Source organism: Neoarius graeffei, chromosome 8 (genome assembly GCF_027579695.1).
Source record: "Neoarius graeffei isolate fNeoGra1 chromosome 8, fNeoGra1.pri, whole genome shotgun sequence".
Taxonomy (NCBI): domain Eukaryota; kingdom Metazoa; phylum Chordata; class Actinopteri; order Siluriformes; family Ariidae; genus Neoarius; species Neoarius graeffei.
The window spans coordinates 41,314,688-41,334,859 of NC_083576.1; the positions used below are offsets into that span (position 1 = coordinate 41,314,688).

Genomic DNA, 20,172 nt, shown 5'->3' on the forward strand with positions numbered 1-20,172 from the left:
CCATATTACCACGCACATCGCGTGTCTTTGACTTAAGTGTAAAACTTCGTATCGGAACAAAAAATTTGCCCCAAGAAAAGTATTTCCTGACTTTTTATTTTCTCAACTTTGCCCACATTCCTTACATATCTTTACAGTGCTCCCCTTCACTGTTATTGTTTTTTCCCCTTTTCCAGTTCAGTCTTTGATCATTTTTTGAAGGGCTCTTTTACTACTACAATTACTTTTACAGATATTATTTCATTTTTTCTCTGATACAGTGTATCATTCGTATATGTCTTTTCCCTTTCTATTTAGGACAGTTGTTGAAACAGGATTATTTTCTCATGTTATTTGCCATTGTCACTTAAATCTCACAGTCATGTCTTTACAATATTTATTGGTCACATAATTACACACGAATCAATCCTGATAGAGTTCATTAACTTATAGATTATTCCTCAGTGCTCACAGTAATATCTCACATCTCATTTTTTTTTTTTTGATCCACATTGGCTTTTTTATACTATTGAATTGTTATATTGACCTTATTTTTGTTTGATATAATTATAAATAGATATTGCCTGATGTTATTGAGGTTTTCTTTACATTTATGTCGAAATTTTTAATATTATGGAAATATTAATTTGTATGGAAATATTTTCTAATAAATTGAGTATTAGAATAATTTGTTTTGTTATAATTATGCAGTAAATTGTAATTAAGTTAGGACTTGTTTAATTTTCTGATGATTAGAAGACTGATTGATTATACATAATTTGTAACTATAGCTACGGATTGGTATCAATCTGAAAAGGAAAAAAAACAATAACAGTGAAGGGGAGCACTGTAAAGGTATGTAAGGAATGTGGGTAAAGTTGAGAAAATAAGAGGAGGTATTGAAAGGAAATTAAAAGTCAGGAAATCCTTTTCCTGGGTCAAATTTGTTCGGATACGACGGTCTAACACGCAAGCCAAATAAACGTGATGTGCGTGGTAATATGGCGGCCAGATGGCTTCACTCGTCTGTACAGTACAGCACGGATTGGCAAACGAGCTATCCAGATATTTTACGTAGAGATTAGTGGGGTGAACACACCGAACGTCTTCAATGGGCGGGGTTTTGTTGGTGACTCGTTGGAAGGGCTGCCTCTGCGGGGTGTGGTTATGTGATGGCGGTCAGGGAAAAGCTGTAAGATTCAGTTCTGCTGCTGAGGGAATGGTATTGATCCAGTGAGAAAATAAGCACAGGTATGTTGGGATTAATTCTCGTATGACTATTTTTTATTATTACGCCATTATTATTGACAGTATTATCTTAAACAGTAATTTCGCTAGGCTACTTGTTAATGGTGAATCACGGTTTGTCGTTAGTTGCGTATCGTACCATGATAGCTAAGCTAACTAAGGTTTTGCGCTTGCTTAAAGGCCCGCTGTGTTGAGGCCCAGCAACGATTGATGTTTAATGACGAGTTATGTTGGCTGATTTTAAATATATTGGGACGTCATGTAAATTGGCACAGTTCAACCATATTTTTTTCCCCCCCTGGTAAGAGAAAAGTCAAGACTTGCATTATTCTATGTTATGTTCCTGAGTATATACCGCGTATGTTACGTTTCTGAGTAAACGTATGGAAATAAAATGACGCAGTTCATGTGATCTCATGCAAGGAGTCAGCATCGAACTGGAAGTTCGTCTATAGCAAGCCTTTGAAATATGTCAGAACAATACTCCTATCTGTAATTACATTTTAGGCATTCATAATAGCATTTCTTCTCGTCAAAATCGTTTTCTCATGAGTCAGAATGATATAATCACACTGACATTCTTACTTGTAAAAACTGTATTTCAAGATATCTACAATTTTGATTGTATTAGAGTGGGGGCTACAATTATCGACAGTACATAATTATCGACGCCATTTCAGATTTACCAATAAAAAAACAATTTTTACGAAGGTGAGTTTCAGTTACAACAGGGTGGGAAAGTAATCTCATCGCCCCCTACTGGATGCGTTCCAACCTCTAGTGCAGGGGTGGGCAATTATTTTTTCCATGGGGCCACATGAGAAACAGAAAATTTTGTGGAGGGCCGGACCAAAAGGCTGAACTAAATTCTGCATAATATTAATTGTATTTCTTTATATAAAGCAATAAATAACATTGTTTTTACACGCTGCTAAGACTGGTAAGAGTATGGAAAAAACAAGGTTGCCTTACAAAAAATGTCATTTATTCAATCAAATTTCCCAAAACAATGGTTAACAAAATGTGAACGTTTGTACCTTTTCTTTTTTTCAGTCACATTCACCCCAAAACACAATAAAGACATCACAATATTGTCTTTCTGCTCCAAATATCAAGCAAGATACATCATATTATAATAATGATGCCCACATTTGTAGTCTAATCACCTCATTTGGTGTTTTTCAGTTTTTTGGATCTGCTCTCCGCAAACTAAACACACGGCTTTATCTCTGACTTGAGTAAATAAATACTTAGCAGTCCATGTTTTGTTGAAAGCCCTGCATTCGGCATCTACCTTTTCTTCTTTTTGCGGACATTTTGGGGGCTAAAGTCTTCTTGTGACCTGCTCACAACAACGTCGATTCGGTGTAGGTATCAGATCTATAGATCGGCTCGGGCGCCTGCTGGTGACGTCACACTATGTGATTGGCTGGACCGTTTGAAGGATGACGTACAAGTTTGTGGTTGGTCTGGACAAATTACAGAAGTAGTTATCGCGGGATTAGGTTTCGTGGGATTTCATGTCATGTTCATGTCGCATTGCGTTTTTGTTGAACACAACTTCAAAATAAAAGCAATGCACATTCAGAAAAGAAAAAAAAGAAGAAACCGGTTGTACGAATCGCTATTCAGTCCATGCATGAGGTAAAATTAGAAAATACGTTTATTTTGTAATTTCTAATTAACCTACGCGGGCCGGTCAGAATCAACCAAAGGGCCGGATGCGGCCCGTGGGCCGTAAAATGCCCAGGTCTGCTCTATGGCAAAATGAATGGGAATAACTTTTCAAAAAATTACATTTCGGGTTACACTTCAAAGTTAAGACAATGGCTTCCATATGTTGTGCATGTCGGGCAGCTCTATCGATCCTGGTGATCGTCCTTTATTTTTTCCACCGATTTGAATTGTTTTGAATGTTTTTTTTTTTAATAAGCTGATCAAAGACTACACGGCAGAGCATTTTTTAAGGATTTTCCACTAGGAGACCAACTGGTCTGGGCAATACAATCACAGGCCCCAGAGTCCATGCGGCTGCACCGCTGCGGCATATTCTGTGATGCAAAATAGTTCACCAATCACCATACAGACAAACACACTACAGTGACCACACAGCTATCAAGAGCAATTACCAAGCACAAATGTTATGTCAAAGACACTCAAAGTTACACAGTAATGACATCGGGTTCTGACATCAGCCATCTCAGTAACCAAATTTTAGTTTTGTTTTTCTTAACCAACATGATCTTGTGTGTATATCTTATAACATAGATCTTCGTTTTCCTTGTTAAATGTATACTTACATGGTACTTGGTTAATTAATTGCAACTGATTGAACCAAATGATAAGACATAACTTGGTTTAAAATTTGGTCTCCCAGTGAAGCTGGTTTGGCATTGACTAGGAGACCAAATCTGGCCACTGGGAGACCATTTGGTCTCCCAGTAACTACGTTAAAAAATGCTCTGCTACGCGGACCCGACGCGTATGTGATGTCACCGCAAGTCTAGCGCCTTTCCAAATCTGGAGCAGCAGAGTTAATAGAGGGGATGTGAGGAAACCCAGCAAACTTCAAAGGACCGTCCTATAAGCGAATTGCGAATCTCAGCCCACGCAGTGCATTATGGGATCGCTAATTTTTTTTGGCTACCAAACAGCACTTCAAAATGGCGGAAAGCAGTATTGACAACTACGATTTAGATCAGTTTAAACTTCGTAAAGTTGATGATTTGAAACGGTTTTGCAGTCGTCATGGACTGCCTGTGACAACCAAGACCACGACTGGCACTAGGGCAAAACGTAAAGAAGAACTGGTTGCCCTTGCCTATGTAGCATCAGTCCAGAACTTACCAGCCATGCGTTTTAACAAAGGATGAGGAGAGACAAGCTGTCAAAAGGGGTGTTCACACGTAGCCTAGTAAACTAGACCCACCCGCCTAGCGGCCAAAAATATTTTTGCCTACTAGTGGGTCTAGCCTCGGACCATATCAACAACACACCCTGGGCATCAAATCGTGCCCGCCAATCACAACGCAAGGTTTTTGTTTGGATTCTTTGGGTGGGCTTTTGCAGGAGTGACAAGGCTGCGCGACACTGGAGAAAGCACAACAGGAAAGATGGCTACGGCTATTGAACAGCGCTCGTTTGACTCCGCTTTGGAATCAGTTTTAGAAGAATTAGACTTGGAGTTTTCGTTGAAACATGAGCAGGAAGAGGCTCTCCGCTCATTCCTTTTCAAGAAGGACGTTTTCGCTGTTTTGCCGACCGGCTATGGCAAAAGTCTGATCTACCAGCTGTTTACCCTCCCCCTTTCTGTCGCTCTGACTACGTCACAGTCACTGTTGCGCTGATTGGTCAGAGCGTTGGCCTATACGCACAGAGACAGTTTGAAAGACAATGGGTTGTTCCTACCCATACCCTTTGGAAATGTCTACGACCGAGACCAGACTAAATATTCACATTTAGTCTGGCTTGCCAGGCTAGTTCACACAGCAACTTTTACTCCGGTGTAGCACCGGGGCTGCCCCGGTAGAGCGTTCACACGGTACAAAGTTATACCGGTGTAGCCCCGAAAGCTGCTTAAACCGGTGCAAATCTAACCCTGCTTGGGAGGTGGTTTAAGAAATTTACTCCGGAGTAAATGCTAGTTTGCGGGGCAGCACCAATATAAAATGGGACGTCTGAACGCTACGGGGTAGACTCGCTACGCGTTAGGAGAGTTGATTACATACGGGCATTGCATAATTTTGCATCCTGGTATTTTGCGCTTCCAAAATGGCGAATATCAACAACAACAGAACTGCATGTCTTTATCCACGTTGTTTTCCTGGTGCTTGGTGATGCCATGACAACCGGGAAAAGGAAGTACATTTTCACCCATGCGCATATTTCATTTCCGCATTATTACTATCGTATAGCATGGTCGCAAAAACTGCCGTGTGAACGCAAGTGGGGCTGCACCGGTGCTAACACGCTTCTCTCTAGTAAGCAGGTTTGTGACATGTGAACGCTCCACAAAATTTACACCGGTGTAAGATATATCGCAACAAAATACATCGGTGCAGCATTGATGCAAATATGTGCTGTGTGAACACCCCTAAAAACGACTACAAGTCCTTGTTGACAGTTGAAGGCAAACAAATTCCCGACCCTCTGCAGACAACCGACGGGTGGTTGGACGAAGCCCAGGGGCTTAAGCTGTGGCCACCATGCATGTCAGTCAATATTGCCGAATATTTACTTGACAGGGACGAAAAAGCGCTACTCCATCGGCTTCGTAATGACTACAAGGGAGATGAGTTGTTTTGATATATAACGAAGGTGGGCGATATTACAGTAAGATGGAAAGATGTAGTAAACCTGTAGGCCTTTTCTGCATAATAACTACGTAATATTTTGTTAGAATTGCCAAAAATAAATGACAAACTAAATATCTGAACAAACTTACAACTTTTTGCCATCTTTTACGTCCTTCTGGGTCTTTTTTCGGTTGGAAATGTAATCAAAACAAACGGAGGTTCACATTTACATGATCCGTCTTCAGATGTAGGCCCAGTACAATTGTGTGTTTTCTTCCACCGCTTAAGTTTATAACTTCCGTTAGTACATTGGTAAAAAGCACAGTGTGCACCTGTCATAGTTTTACAATTCACTTAAGGTCTTTAAGCCAATCGCTGTAAAGCTTTAAAGTTCACGGTCCGCTACCTGTCTTCCTATAGTAACTTCAGCGCCTCGGTAGTTCGTTTGGTAGCTGAAATAGTTGACCTAGAAAAGCCGCGCATGCGTACAAGCGTTGCGCGCTTGGCTTATTGTTTCGTATTTGAGGTTGAACTGTACTGTGACGTCATCACGAGAGTGCACACTGGCAACAACAAACATAGTGGACGGATCTGACGACGACTTCTTGTTTGGGAATGATTTTGATGCTATCTTAGATATTTTATTGGAAAATGAAGAAATAGAGGAGCACTTTACGACCTCTGTTGATGATGTGAGTATGAAATTTGTGAATTTGCGTGAAAGTTGAGCCGCGCGACTGCCCAGACTAAACTCGACTAAACTTGAACTTGATCTCTTGTGGTCTAGATATCAACCAAAAATACAAGTTCATGCCTAAGATCAAGTTGTTTTTTTTTTTAAACATTTGCACCCGAACTCTCGTTTTCATGTAGTTTTAGATCAGAAACTTTGTTTGAACATCTTTCGTTGTTTTGTTATGGCCATGCTTTAATGCATTGGTCTCTCTTGTTTGGCAGGTTCAATCGACAGAAATACTTTGTAATGATTGTGGGAAAAAATACCAGACCAGGCATGCAGTGCGTTTACATGCACATCCAAATCGAGCTGCTGTCGGTAATCGAGCCAAGGGTCCCAGCAGGGGTGCCAGAGAAATCCAATCCTACATGCACACAAGGAAATCGAGCTATTGTGTGAGGTACATTGTGCACCCGAGCCACAGGTGGCGCTACACGCCCCATCGTGTTGGTACACTTCCGGTTGTCGTCATGAAGAAGAGCTATTCAAGAGTATAAACAAAGTTATCAGCAGTGTTGCCAGATACTGCTGACGTTTTCCAGCCCAAAACATGTTCAAATCCGCCAAAATGCACTTAAAACCACCCAATCTGGCAACACTGGCAGTTCCGTGTTCACAAGTTCCGTGCTCAAGCTATTAGGCTTGCTCTAACAGACTGTATGGCTACAAACTGTCCTGCGCAGACCACTGTTTTGTAAGACAACTTATTTTGCACAATTGTATATTTTTCTAAAGTCCATTTTTTTGCTTACAAAAAATTTTTTTTTTTTGCTTACAATTTAACTTATGTCTTAATAAACACACAAAGTTCAATTGTTTTGTTTTTATTGACATTCTTCAGATGTTGGACATATATATATTATTGCTGTCAAAAATGTCACGTTATTATCGCGTTAACTTGACTCAATTTTAACGGCGATAATTTTTTTTTATTGCGAGATTAACGCTCTGTGACATGATGTAGGTTTTTCATAAGCTTTTGAAATTGCCAGGAACTTAGAACAGAGACTTTGCTTAAACGATAGCAGCTAGACTGTAATGCCACGCCCCGCACAGCCAGAGTCCTCTGCCCTCCCCCCAAAGAACCAGCGCGGGCAGGGAGCGCTAGCCCCGTGCCTCGGGACGAAGAGCCACGGTGCTCGGCTTAGGTTTCGTTTTCCCATCGGCGGCTCCAGCCCGACTTTGCAGTTGCTGTGACAAGACGTGTTATGCTCTGCAATAAAAAAAAAAAAACATTGGTACAAAGCAAGCCCATTCACTTTTTTATGCTGATAAGAGAATTACAATGTTTTTTCATGTGACAAAAATGTGCGATTAAATTGCGATTAATCGTGAGTTAACTATGACAGTCGCAACATTAATCGCGATTAAATATTTTAATCGCTTGACAGCACATATATATATATATATATACACACACACACACACACACACAAATGCAATGACTTGTTTATGTACACAATTCACAGCTATGCAACAGATGTATTTGGTGATACAGTAAGTGAGATAAATTTTAACAGTGCAAACAATGCCACAAAAAGAAAAGATTCATGCCGTTGTCATGATTCGTTGTCATGCCGACCGAGGCTGTTGTGTTTCCCGCTTGTGGTCTCGTCACTTCCGGAAGGGGCAGTGCTGAAGTAAGTAGCTCGAATACGTAGCTCGATAGGGTTTACATGCACTAAGTAGCTCAGCAGAAATCGCATAATCTAGGTCGTGTAGCTCGATTCCGAGAAATCAAGTTCGGTTCAATTTCAGCCGAATTAAGGTGTATACATGGCATTTTGAACTTCGATTTCAGTCGAGCAACGGCAGAAATTCGGTTCTCTCTATGTGCATGTAAACGCACTGATAGTTAATAGAGGCTTGAGGTTTCAAGGCTTCTTTTAGGCATTTTCAGCTTAGGCACAGCGCCAAATATGGGTTTCTTTTTTGTTAGTTTTTCGGAGTGAACTACAAAAAAGCAAACGAAAAAAACAATTAAGACAAAGGAATATTTTGAGACAACATAGTTCAAAAGAAAGAAAAAAGTAAAGGGAAGCTCAACTAAAGCTTAGCGTTGTACGGTCTCAAACCGGTGCACGGAGACTCACTGATCAATAACAAACAATAACTGAATACTTACATATTTCGACATCTTCAGGCGCAAAATGCTTCTCACAGGTGTAGACTGTATCCCTTTTGATCTGTTCTCTAAAATCTTGGTCTACTTCTCTTGTCTTCTTTAGCTCACCAAGCCATTCCTCTCGCCATTTCTTATGAGCTTCATCGCTCGCCAACGGCAGCTTGAAAAATGCCGATTCTTTTGGTTCTTCTGCAAGAACCATAACCAAAAACCACACAATTTCGGCCTGGCATTTCTGGAAACTTGAATAAAGTTTTGCTAAAGTAAAGAAATCTAGGAAAATATTGCTCGCTTGAAATACTACTTTCTTGGTTCTCCCCTCTACTAACTTTGCTAGTGTGCACTATCAGGGTCACGTGATCAAATCTAAAACATAACAAAGAGTTATCCCTTTGAAGTTTGCCGGATTTCCTAACCATCCCCTCTACTAACTCTGGTAGCAGGTAGCAGCCGGCGAGTAGCCTATATCAACATGCCGATTTGTATAGCGTGGTTGGCGGAGTATTTCTGTACCAATAAGAAATGCATCCCTCGTGGGGATAACCATTACAGATCAGGGCATGTAGTCAACTGCCGCTATTCACAGGGAGAGCTGTCAGCACTCGTAAGGGCTAGTATGAAGAACAAAACTTATCAAACCTACTGCTGACGTAATATGAGCGACTCTGACTAGACAGTTTGGTTGTAGTCCGTTTCTGACAGGTTAAGTGCAATTTCGATCTTTTAAAAGACAGCGAAATTTCACCTGATACTTTCACAGTTGGTAGATAATCCCAACATATACAACATATTTTTTGGGGGTGTACAAGTTCCACGTCATAACTTGGTGAGATTTTTTTTTAAAAAATCGGGTCTATGGGATTTTCAATAGTATGGCTCTCGGCTTAGGAACGCTACCACTAGGATCGCTGTGTTTCACTTTCCCTCCCTACAGTTATTATTAGCTAATTAATCAACCTGAAGCCCCCCCCCCCCCCCCCCCCCCAATGATCTTGTCATCTGATGGCACAGCTCATTACCTGAGATGGAATTTTCTTTAGCATGATCAGCAATTTGAGGAAAACCCGGACGTTATCATTGCAGGTAAACATGGTGGAAAGCTCATGGACATGTTTTTACTTCTCAAGTTCACGGATATTTCATGATATCCTTGTAGAAACCTGGTTTGTTTTTCTCTTTCATTTGACACTCGCCATTTTGTATCTAAACACGCGTCAGAGAAGTCATGTGAGGTGTCGATAATGGTGATCACGTTCACTGGTGTCCACCATTATCAACACACTGTGGAATTAAGTGACATTTGCAACTTTTATGTATCAATTTTTGTGTAACATTGTTGAAGTACTTAAAAAATAAAAGTGCTGTGATTTTATAATATTATATTTTTTTCTGATTCATCACAGAATGGAATGCTTATAGAGTATTTGGAATCCTGTTGCAATAAATAGAATTGGACCAGAATTAAATTCCTAGCTTATAAAAAATCACATGCTTGAAATATTCAAATGTTTCTGTTCCATTCAGAATTTTTTTTTTTTGCAGTTTGTTATAAATATTTACCACATATTACAATATCAGTAGACATTTTATATTTTTAAATGTAAAAATATAAAGTTTTGGTTCGAGGAATGACATGCAGCCTTTGACCTGGATTTTCATGTGGTTGTGATGTCAGTTGCCTGTTGACATTTATTGTTAAACTACAAAACTAGAAATTAATACAAACAACAACAAATGATTAACAAAATGTGATCTACAAAAATACTTAGAAAGTGGAACAAAAAGATTTTGACGCAGGTTAAACATTCAGTTCATTTGTTTACAAATATTAGAATTACTTCCTCATTTACATAAGCACCAAAATCGATATATTTATTTAAAAGATATTTTGTACTCAACATAAGTTTATGGAAATTTTTTTTAAATAAAAACTGTTTTGTTAACTTAATACCACATACTGATGATTTTTTAAAATAAATAATTATCTGGATGTTGATAACTGTGGAACGGTGTCATGTGATCTGATATGCTAAGTAATTGGGAATCAACTCATTTTTTCCCAGTGGAAGTTTGAGTAATTATTCATGCACAATTTACATAATAAAAGTCTTTTATACTTTTGCAGTGGCCAAAAGATCATTAAGATGTCGATAATTGTAGCTGCTGCTCGAGTAAAAAATCCCAACTCCAAAGTTGGGACCATATGTTAGAATTGAAATGAAACTGAAAACAATTATTTGTAAATAATCTTTGACCCGTATTGCGTTCAAAACAACATGGCAGCATATTATTCGTTGCGTTAGCTCGTGAATTTTATAGTGTTTTCAAAATGAACACATTTTCAATTTTGATTCTTGCAACACATTTCAAAAAATTTGGGACGGTAAAGAACTTATCAGTTTATAATGTTGCCCTTCCTGCATTTTCTGCATTCATGCTGCCATCACAAAAGTGTAAGCTATCTTTACCAATGGCACTGACACAACCCCAGACCATGACAGACCCTTGCTTTTAAGATAAGATAACATAGCCTTTTATTATCCCACAAGGGGAAATTTACATTGTTACAGCATCAAAATATGTAAAGAGAAAAAGATAAGGCAGTGAAGGAGTAGTGCAAAAATACGAAGTATGCAAAAAGTGTGTGTATACAAAAGAAATAAACTACAAATTTAGAGATAAAAAAAAAAGTAACAAATTTGCATAAATTAACAGGTTTGCTAACATAAGTGTATTACAAAGGTGGTATTGCACGTGTAAGTATTCCACAGGTATTATGACCAGTATTACCCAGGTAGTATTGCACAAGTAAGTAGGTATATTGCACAAGGGCCATTTTAACCATGTGTAGCTAGCAGTTCGCTGTAAGGTACTGATGCTGACAGTCAATGCACACAGTATACGTTCAGAGGGATTTCTATGGATGTAGAAGTGATCTGGACAGTATTGTTCATTATTGTGAGGAGTGACTGGTGCTGTGCTTGGTGAGGTGCCGGTTGTACAGTCTCTCAGCAGTAGGGAGTAAGGAGCTGCTGTATCTCTCCTTAACACGCTGCAGATGGAGGAGCCGGTCACTGAAGGAGCTGCCCAGTGCTGCTACTGTCTCCTGCAGTGGATGGGAGGTGTTCGCCATTAAGGATGACAACTTGGCCAACATCCTCCTCTCCCCCACTTTGTCCACTGAGTCCAGTGCACAGCCCAGGACAGATCCTGCCTTCCTAATCAGTTTAAGTTTTTTCCTCTCTGCTGTTGTGATACTGCTTCCCCAACAGACAACTCCATAGAATATGGCTGATACCACCACAGAGTCATAAAGAGTTCAGAAGTGGACCCTGAACTCCAAAGACCCTGAGCCTCCTCGGCAGGCGGAGTCTGCTCTGGCCTTTCTTGTACAGGGCGTGAGTGTGATCAGTCCAGTTTATTGTTCAGATGGACACCCAGGTACTTGTAGCTCCTAACGATCTCGATGTTCTTTCCCTGAATGTTCACTGGGGTAGGTGAAGAGAACCTCGTCCTACGGAAATCCACCACCAGTTGCTTGGTTTTACTTGTATTGATCTGGAGGGAGTTCTGTTGACACCAGTCCACAAAGTTCCTTGTCAGTTCTCTGTACTCGCCATCATCACCATCTAGGATATAGCCCAAAATAGCAGAGTCATCAGAGAACTTCTGTAGATAACAGGTAGTTGTATTGTATCTAAAGTCCGCAGTGCAAAGTGTGAACAGAAATGGGGCCAGGGCTGGCCCCTGTGGAGCCCCTGTGCTGCAAAGAATGGTGTCTGACACACAGTCCTTCAGTCTCACATACTGTGGTCTGTTTGTGAGATAGTCCATAGTCCACGAGGTAAGATTTTGGTCCACCCCTGCGCTCTCCATCTTACTCCTCAGAAGAGTCAGCTGGATGGTGTTGAAGGCACTGGATAGATCAAAGAGCATGATTCTAACAGTACTTCCTGCCTTTTCAAGATGAGAGAGATCTATGAAGCAGGTAGATGACAGGCATCAGGGTGGAAGATGCAGGCTGGTAGGCAAACTGCAGGGGATCCATAGCTGGCCCCACCAGTGTGCAGAGATGTGCCAGAACAAGTCTTTCCAGAGCCTTCATCAGGTGAGAGGTCGGCGCCATTGGTCTATATCCGTTTAAATCAGTGGGGTGTGCAGTTTTTGGTATTGGAACTACACACAATCTCTTCCAAAGGACCGGCACTCTTTCCTGTTCCAGGCTCAAGTTGAAAATGTCCCGCACTATTCCACACAGCTGGTCAGCACAATGCCTCAGGAGCCCGGGGTTGATGCCATCAGGACCTGCAGCCTTTCTCGCCTTCATCTTACTCAGTTCCCTCTTGACTTGTTCTCTGTCGAAGGACAAAGAAGAGCACAGCTGAGTGTTTGAGTATAACTTTAAGCATGTTTTTCTTGAAACTTCTGACATTTTCTTGTAAATTCTCTTCAATCTGTAGTATAATTAGCAACTAATGTAATTTGGCCTTTTGAAGATGACAAAAATATGCCTAGAAATAACTGAGAAGCCATCTCCAGGCATCTAAAGCCCTTCAGCTTAGGGCCCCGGACCCCTGGCCGCATTGTTCCAGGCCTTTGGCCCGTCATTCGAACAGGCTGAAATTTGGATGGACATAACATTTCAGACTTTTCTGTCCTGTGACAGTCTGCTTAAAATTCCCCAGTGAGCTGAGATTGCAGTTGCTAAAACAGTAATTTATTGATATAAGGTGTTTTGTGGTCAGTGTACTACACTGTAGTGTCATGTGGTAATGCATTATATGACAATGCAACTTTCATAAATACGACCGTATATCAGTTGTACAACCCCGATTACAAAAAAGTCGTGACAAAGTACAAATTGTAAATAAAAACGGAATGCAATGATGTGGAAGTTTTAAAATTCCATATTTTATTAAGAATAGAACATAGATGATGTATCAAATGTTTAAAGTGAGAAAATGTATCATTTAAAGAGAAAAATTAGGTGATTTTAAATTTCATGACAACACATCACATCTCAAAAAAGTTGGGAAAAGGCCATGTTTACCACTGTGAGACATCCCCTTTTCTCTTTACAGCAGTCTGTAAACGTCTGGGGACTGAGGAGACACGTTGCTCAAGTTTAGGGATAGGAATGTTAACCCATTCTTGTCTAATGTAGGATTCTAGTTGCTCAACTGTCTTGGGTCTTTTTTTGTCGCATCTTCCGTTTTATGATGCGCCAAATGTTTTCTATGGGTGAAAGATCTGGACTGCAGGCTGGCCAGTTCAGTACCCGGACCCTTCTTCTACGCAGCCATGATGCTGTAATTGATGCAGTATGTGGTTTGGCATTGTCATGTTGGAAAATGCAAGGTCTTCCCTGAAAGAGATGTCGTCTGGATGGGAGCATATGTTGCTCTAGAACCTGGATATACCTTTCAGCATTGATGGTGTCTTTCCAGATGTGTAAGCTGCCCATGCCACACGCACTAATGCAACCCCATACCATCAGAGATGCAGGCTTCTGAACTAAGCGCTGATAACAACTTGGGTTGTCCTTCTCCTCTTTAGTCCAAATGACACGGCGTCCCTGATTTCCATAAAGAACTTAAAATTTTGATTCGTCTGACCACAGAACAGTTTTCCACTTTGCCACAGTCCATTTTAAATGAGCCTTGGCCCAGAGAAGACGTCTGTGCTTCTGGATCATGTTTAGGTACGGCTTGTTCTTTGAACTATAGAGTTTTAGCTGGCAACGGCGGATGGCACTGTGAATTGTGTTCACAGATAATGTTCTCTGGAAATATTCCTGAGCCCATTTTGTGATTTCCAATACAGAAGCATGCCTGTATGTGATGCAGTGCCGTCTAAGGGCCCGAAGATCACGGGCACCCAGTATGGTTTTCCGGCCTTGACCCTTACGCACAGAGATTCTTCCAGATTCTCTGAATCTTTTGATGATGATATGCACTGTAGATGATATGTTCAAACTCTTTGCAATTTTACACTGTCGAACTCCTTTCTGATATTGCTCCACTATTTGTCGGTGCAGAATTAAGGGGATTGGTGATCCTCTTCCCATCTTTACTTCTGAGAGCCGCTGCCACTCCAAGATGCTCTTTTTATACCCAGTCATGTTAATGACCTATTGCCAGTTGACCTAATGAGTTGCAATTTGGTCCTCCAGCTGTTCCTTTTTTGTACCTTTTAACTTTTCCAGCCTCTTATTGCCCCTGTCCCAACTTTTTTGAGATGTGTTGCTGTCATGAAATTTCAAATGAGCCAATATTTGGCATGAAATTTCAAAATGTCTCACTTTCGACATTTGATATGTTGTCTATGTTCTATTGTGAATACAATATCAGTTTTTGAGATTTGTAAATTATTGCATTCCGTTTTTATTTACAATTTGTACTTTGTCCCAACTTTTTTGGAATCGGGGTTGTAATTATGTTCTATGCATATACCTGCAACTCCGACAATATCATTTTCAGTGACTAATAATATGGTTTTGAAAGTTACTAGTTTTAAAACACATTTTTGGTGTGGTGGTAATTGTCTTTCAGAGATTTCATTTGCAACATGTCTCTGACGGCTTGATGCATCTCTGGACGTTTTAAAAACTGTCCTGGTCTTACTGGATTGACCCCCCCCCCCCTTTCCTGGATCTGCCCCTGAATACGTCTGTGCATGGGTCCCTGTGTAAATGCTGGTTGGATAAATATTAAATTATAAATAAATATCGATCGCTATCTATCCCATTATTGTATACGGCCTGTTTTGGGTCAAACCCACCCACTTGGCATGCTTGGCACAATGGCATTGCATTCCGTCGCAAGTCAAAATGTAAGCAATGTATCCTTGTAGAGGAGTCACATTTTGAGACTTGACATCTATCATGCAGTTAATGTTCATGGTAATTGTTAAAATTATAAATATGAGCTTATACGTATGTTTTTGTATGGTTGCTGTTGCAAGAACTGTCACTCGTTGTCCAATGAATATAGTCACTTATTATAACTTATATAGTGCATTGCCAAATTAAAATACTGTGATAATTTCATATATTTTTTTCAAAATATCTGAAAAACCTTTTGAACTCTGAACCTCCTTAATATAAAGGGGATATCACATGCTTTTATATAAAATATATACAGTGCTCGAAAAACCTCATGTCCGAGATGACTAAAGTCTGTGCAAGGACGAGTAAAACTTTTAATGGTAATCATCAGATCAGACAATAAAAGTTAGTGCTGGCAACCTAAACAACGCAGGCGCTAAGAGAGCAGGAAACCAGTCTAAAGTAGCTCGTCTCGTTTCATGGGAAATGCATTGTTTTATTCAACAACACGACTATTTTTATATATATATATATATGTGTGTATGTATGTATGTAAAAGTACAAAAGATATTTTGAGGAAATCATTCAAATTTCCTTGTTTTTGGTTATAATTCGTTGAGGTGTGCATGTATTCAAGTGTACTGGAAAAGCTTGGCTCAGAGGGGTCCATGTAATGACGTAATTATACCAACTGGCTAAGGGCGACGAGGGTCAAGGACATTGTGTGCCAGCAGCGTGGTTGAAGCAGGCAGGTGTCAAACTTGGAACTTTTATATCACGATTGGAGTTAACCATAAATATCATCACTGAATAATGTTCCTTACCTCTAAACTGTGTGTGTGTGTGTCTATCATTGTGACGAGTCATGGAATGCTTCTTTTGCGATTTTTCTCGGATTCGTTTCAGCCGACGTGTGTCCGTGGATTCCATGACTCGTCACATATATAACTTTTTTTTTTTAATTATTATTGTTTTTAATGGTTTCATTTATTTTCAGAATGATAAATATTTAGAAAATAAAAATATCAACATGCAGCCATTGTGGCACGGGAGCCTGTGATTGGTGGCCAGTCGACAAAGGGTGTTTCCCATTGGTTGTAAATCGTGACATAAAAATGGGACCCGCTGATTGGCTGTTCACATACTGAAGCCAAGCGGAGATGTCCGGCATCTGTTGCTGTTGTCTGAAACAAACTACAGCTAATAAAGCTCTACTACTGGATTACTTGGACAGTCTTATGGCCCTTTTCCACTACCCTTTTTCAGCTCGCTTCAGCTCACTTCAGCCCGACACGGCTCGCGTTTCGACTACCAAAAACCAGCACGACTCAGCTCGTTTCAGCCCTGCTTAGCCCCTAAAACTCGCACCGTTTTGGAGTGGGGCTGAAGCGAGCCAAACCGTGCCGACTGAGGTTGGGGGCGTGAGCAGACACTCCCCTGTGCACTGATTGGTGAGGAGGAGTGTCCTCACATGCCCACACACGCCCCGCGAGCGCGCTGGGATCTGTAAACACCGCAAACCCGGAAGGAGAAGAATTACGAATTACGAGAATTTCTGAAGCCTTATGCGCCTCGCCTCATCTATACGCTCTTGCCAGTATCTGTCCGCGTTGTCGGTGACAACAAGCCACAGCACCGAGACCAGCAACACTAACGACTCCATGTCCTCCATGTTTATTGTTTACTCTCCGGGTCGTGAGACTACCGCTTAAAAGCTCACTGAATCAGTGACATACAGAGCATCGTGGACGAGTTCGCGGAGCGCAAGGCTCGCCGTATGCCCTTCAAATAATGCGCGCAGTAGGCTATTGATGTTTTATTATGAGCCATGTACAGTATGTCGCCTAATGTTTTTTTTGTTTCTGAGTTACATGTTCGTTTGAAGGACTTAATGTACAAACTAACATAGTTGCACCCCGGAGTGTTGAAATTGGTAAACACAGTGCATTCAGTGAGGTTTGCACCGCCCTCCTTTTATTTCTGACTCTTCCTGTCAGCGTTGCAACCTCTGAGCGCTCATTCGTATGCCCTTCAAATAATGTGCGCAGTATAGGCTATTGATGTTTTATTATGAGCCATGTACAGTATCCTAATGTTTTTTGTTTCTGAGTTACATGTTCGTTTGAAGGACTTGATGTACTAAATAACATAGTTGCACCCGGTAGTGTTGAAATTGGTAAACACCGCAGTTGCGGACATTTTGTAGCCTAAAATGATGTTATGATAAGCTTTAATAAAGGGCCCGGTCATTTGCCCCGCCCCCGGCCCGGCTCTGACTTGTTCCGCCACTGTCACTGATGTCACTGTTTGCGCTGCTTAACGGCATCACATGACGTCCACCCACTTTCACTAACTCCACCCAATGTGTCCACCCACTTCCAGCCAGCACGGTTCAGCGCGGTTGTAGTCGAAATGCAACTCCAACAGCCCCGCTCAGCTCGACTCAGCTCGACTCGGCACGGCACGGCTCAGCCGCGTTTGTAGTGGAAAAGCGGCATTAGTCAGAAAGAAGCAAAGGATAGATATACACGGAAATTAGAGTTTATTAGCAGTTATGATCCATACAAAATGACTGGAGTGACTGTGCATATTTGTGGCCTAGCATTAGCTACATGTTGGAATATACCTTCTTTTCCCTGAAAAGTCCCAACACAGAAGAACAGTTTAAAAAAAACAACCTACAAAAGCAAGAAAATCTTCTTTGTATACAGACTTTTTCCTGACATCAGCTTTTGGGAACAGAATGTTATGAAAGCCAAAGACTTTACTCTCAAAGAGCTCTGACCTAAACTGTGGGCTAGATGGTATTCTCAGCCCCCCATGTTTCAACAATGCTAAGGACGTGTAATTACAAAGCTGTTTGCACTCTGTCATTTATATAGTGATGCTTATTATTGTTAAAACAATATCTCATCTCATTATCTCTAGCCGCTTTATCCTTCTACAGGGTCGCAGGCAAGCTGGAGCCTATCCCAGCTGACTATGGGCGAAAGGCAGGGTACACCCTGGACAAGTCGCCAGGTCATCACAGGGCTGACACATAGACACAGACAACCATTCACACTCACATTCACACCTACGGTCAATTTAGAGTCACCAGTTAACCTAACCTGCATGTCTTTTGGACTGTGGGGGAAACCAGAGCACCCGGAGGAAACCCACGCAGACATGGGGAGAACATGCAAACTCCGCACAGAAAGGCCCTCGCCGGCCACGGGGCTCGAACCCGGACCTTCTTGCTGTGAGGCGACAGCGCCAACCACTACACCATCATGCCGCCCCGTTAAAACAATATCCGAAGTGTTATTTAGATAATAACAAAACATCTTGCTCTAGACTTTCAGACAATATTGTAAGATTTTATTTAAATTTTATCTAATAGTGGATGGTGCAATAATTACAAACGCTACCAGAATCGGAACATTCCAATTGTAGCTGTAGTCATACAGTAACTATAATCACCCTTGTAATAATAATTTCAATAAGCAGTTAATGTTTAGTTCCCTCTTCATTTATTCTCTATTCAAAAGGCACAACTGAGTCACACAGGTTGGTAAGTGTGTAACGGACAGTAACAATTTTATCCAAAATAGTTTTTCCTGTTTTAGTCAATTTATTTCCATTTCACGTGTGCAGCTCTTGTAAAGTTCAGTGTGTTTATGTAGAACTCTCTTGAACTGCAGGTTCATTTCTACACTCTGGTTCCATGGTGACATTTTGTACAGGACCGTGTTCCTTTGATAATAGAAACAAAGCTCCAGCATTTTTTTTTGTTGTTGTTGTTTATTATACTCATTCAAAACTCTCCACAGCTTAATATTCCCTAAATTATTCATTCCTCTGCTAGTAGAACTTGTTTCTTTTTGAATGTGTCTGCGTATATTGGCGTTATGGTTTTGTGGATTTATCATATGCTTCTTCACGTGTGTGTGTATACAACCCTGATTCCAAAAGAGTTTGGACAAAGTACAAATTGTAAATAAAAACAGAATGCAATAATTTACAAATTTCAAAAACTGATATTGTATTCACAGTAGAACATAGACAACATATCAAATGTCGAAAGTGAGACATTTTGAAATTTCATGCCAAATATTGGCTCATTTGAAATTTCATGACAGCAACTCATCTCAAAAAAGTTGGGACAGGGGCAATAAGAGGCTGGAAAAGTTAAAGGTACAAAAAAGGAACAGCTGGAGGACCAAATTGCAACTCATTAGGTCAATTGGTAATAGGTCATTAACATGACTGGGTATAAAAAGAGCATCTTGGAGTGGCAGCGGCTCTCAGAAGTAAAGATGGGAAGAGGATCACCAATCCCCCTAATTCTGCGCCGACAAATAGTGGAGCAATATCAGAAAGGAGTTCGACAGTGTAAAATTGCAAAGAGTTTGAACAGATCATCTATAGTGCATAATATCATCAAAAGATTCAGAGAATCTGGAAGAATCTCTCTGCGTAAGGGTCAAGGCTGGAAAACCATACTGGGTGCCCGTGATCTTCGGGCCCTTAGACGGCACTGCATCACATACAGGCATGCTTCTGTATTGGAAATCACAAAATGGGCTCAGGAATATTTCCAGAGAACATCATCTGTGAACACAATTCACCGTGCCATCCGCCGCTGCCAGCTAAAACTCTATAGATCAAAGAAGAAGCCATACCTAAACATGATCCAGAAGTGCAGACGTCTTTTCTGGGCCAAGGCTCATTTAAAATGGACTGTGGCAAAGTGGAAAACTGTTCTGTGGTCAGACGAATCAAAATTTGAAGTTCTTTATGGAAATCAGGGACGCCGTGTCATTCGGACTAAAGAGGAGAAGGACGACCCAAGTTGTTATCAGCACTCAGTTCAGAAGCCTGCGTCTCTGATGGTATGGGGTTGCATTAGTGCGTGTGGCATGGGCAGCTTACACATCTGGAAAGACCCCATCAATGCTGAAAGGTATATCCAGGTTCTAGA

The 20,172-nt window shown here is 40.8% G+C and overlaps 1 protein-coding gene across 2 annotated transcripts in view; it reads left to right on the top strand.

Annotated features, from left to right (window-relative positions):
- Positions 1 to 1,127: 1,127 nt before the first annotated feature.
- Positions 1,128 to 20,172, top strand: part of fam199x (family with sequence similarity 199, X-linked) — a 67,431-nt gene continuing 48,386 nt past the window's right edge. For both annotated transcript variants that reach the window (XM_060927638.1, XM_060927640.1), the window contains exon 1: positions 1,128 to 1,230. The gene's annotated coding sequence lies outside the window, so the exon portion shown is untranslated. The remainder of the gene's footprint in view (positions 1,231 to 20,172) is intronic.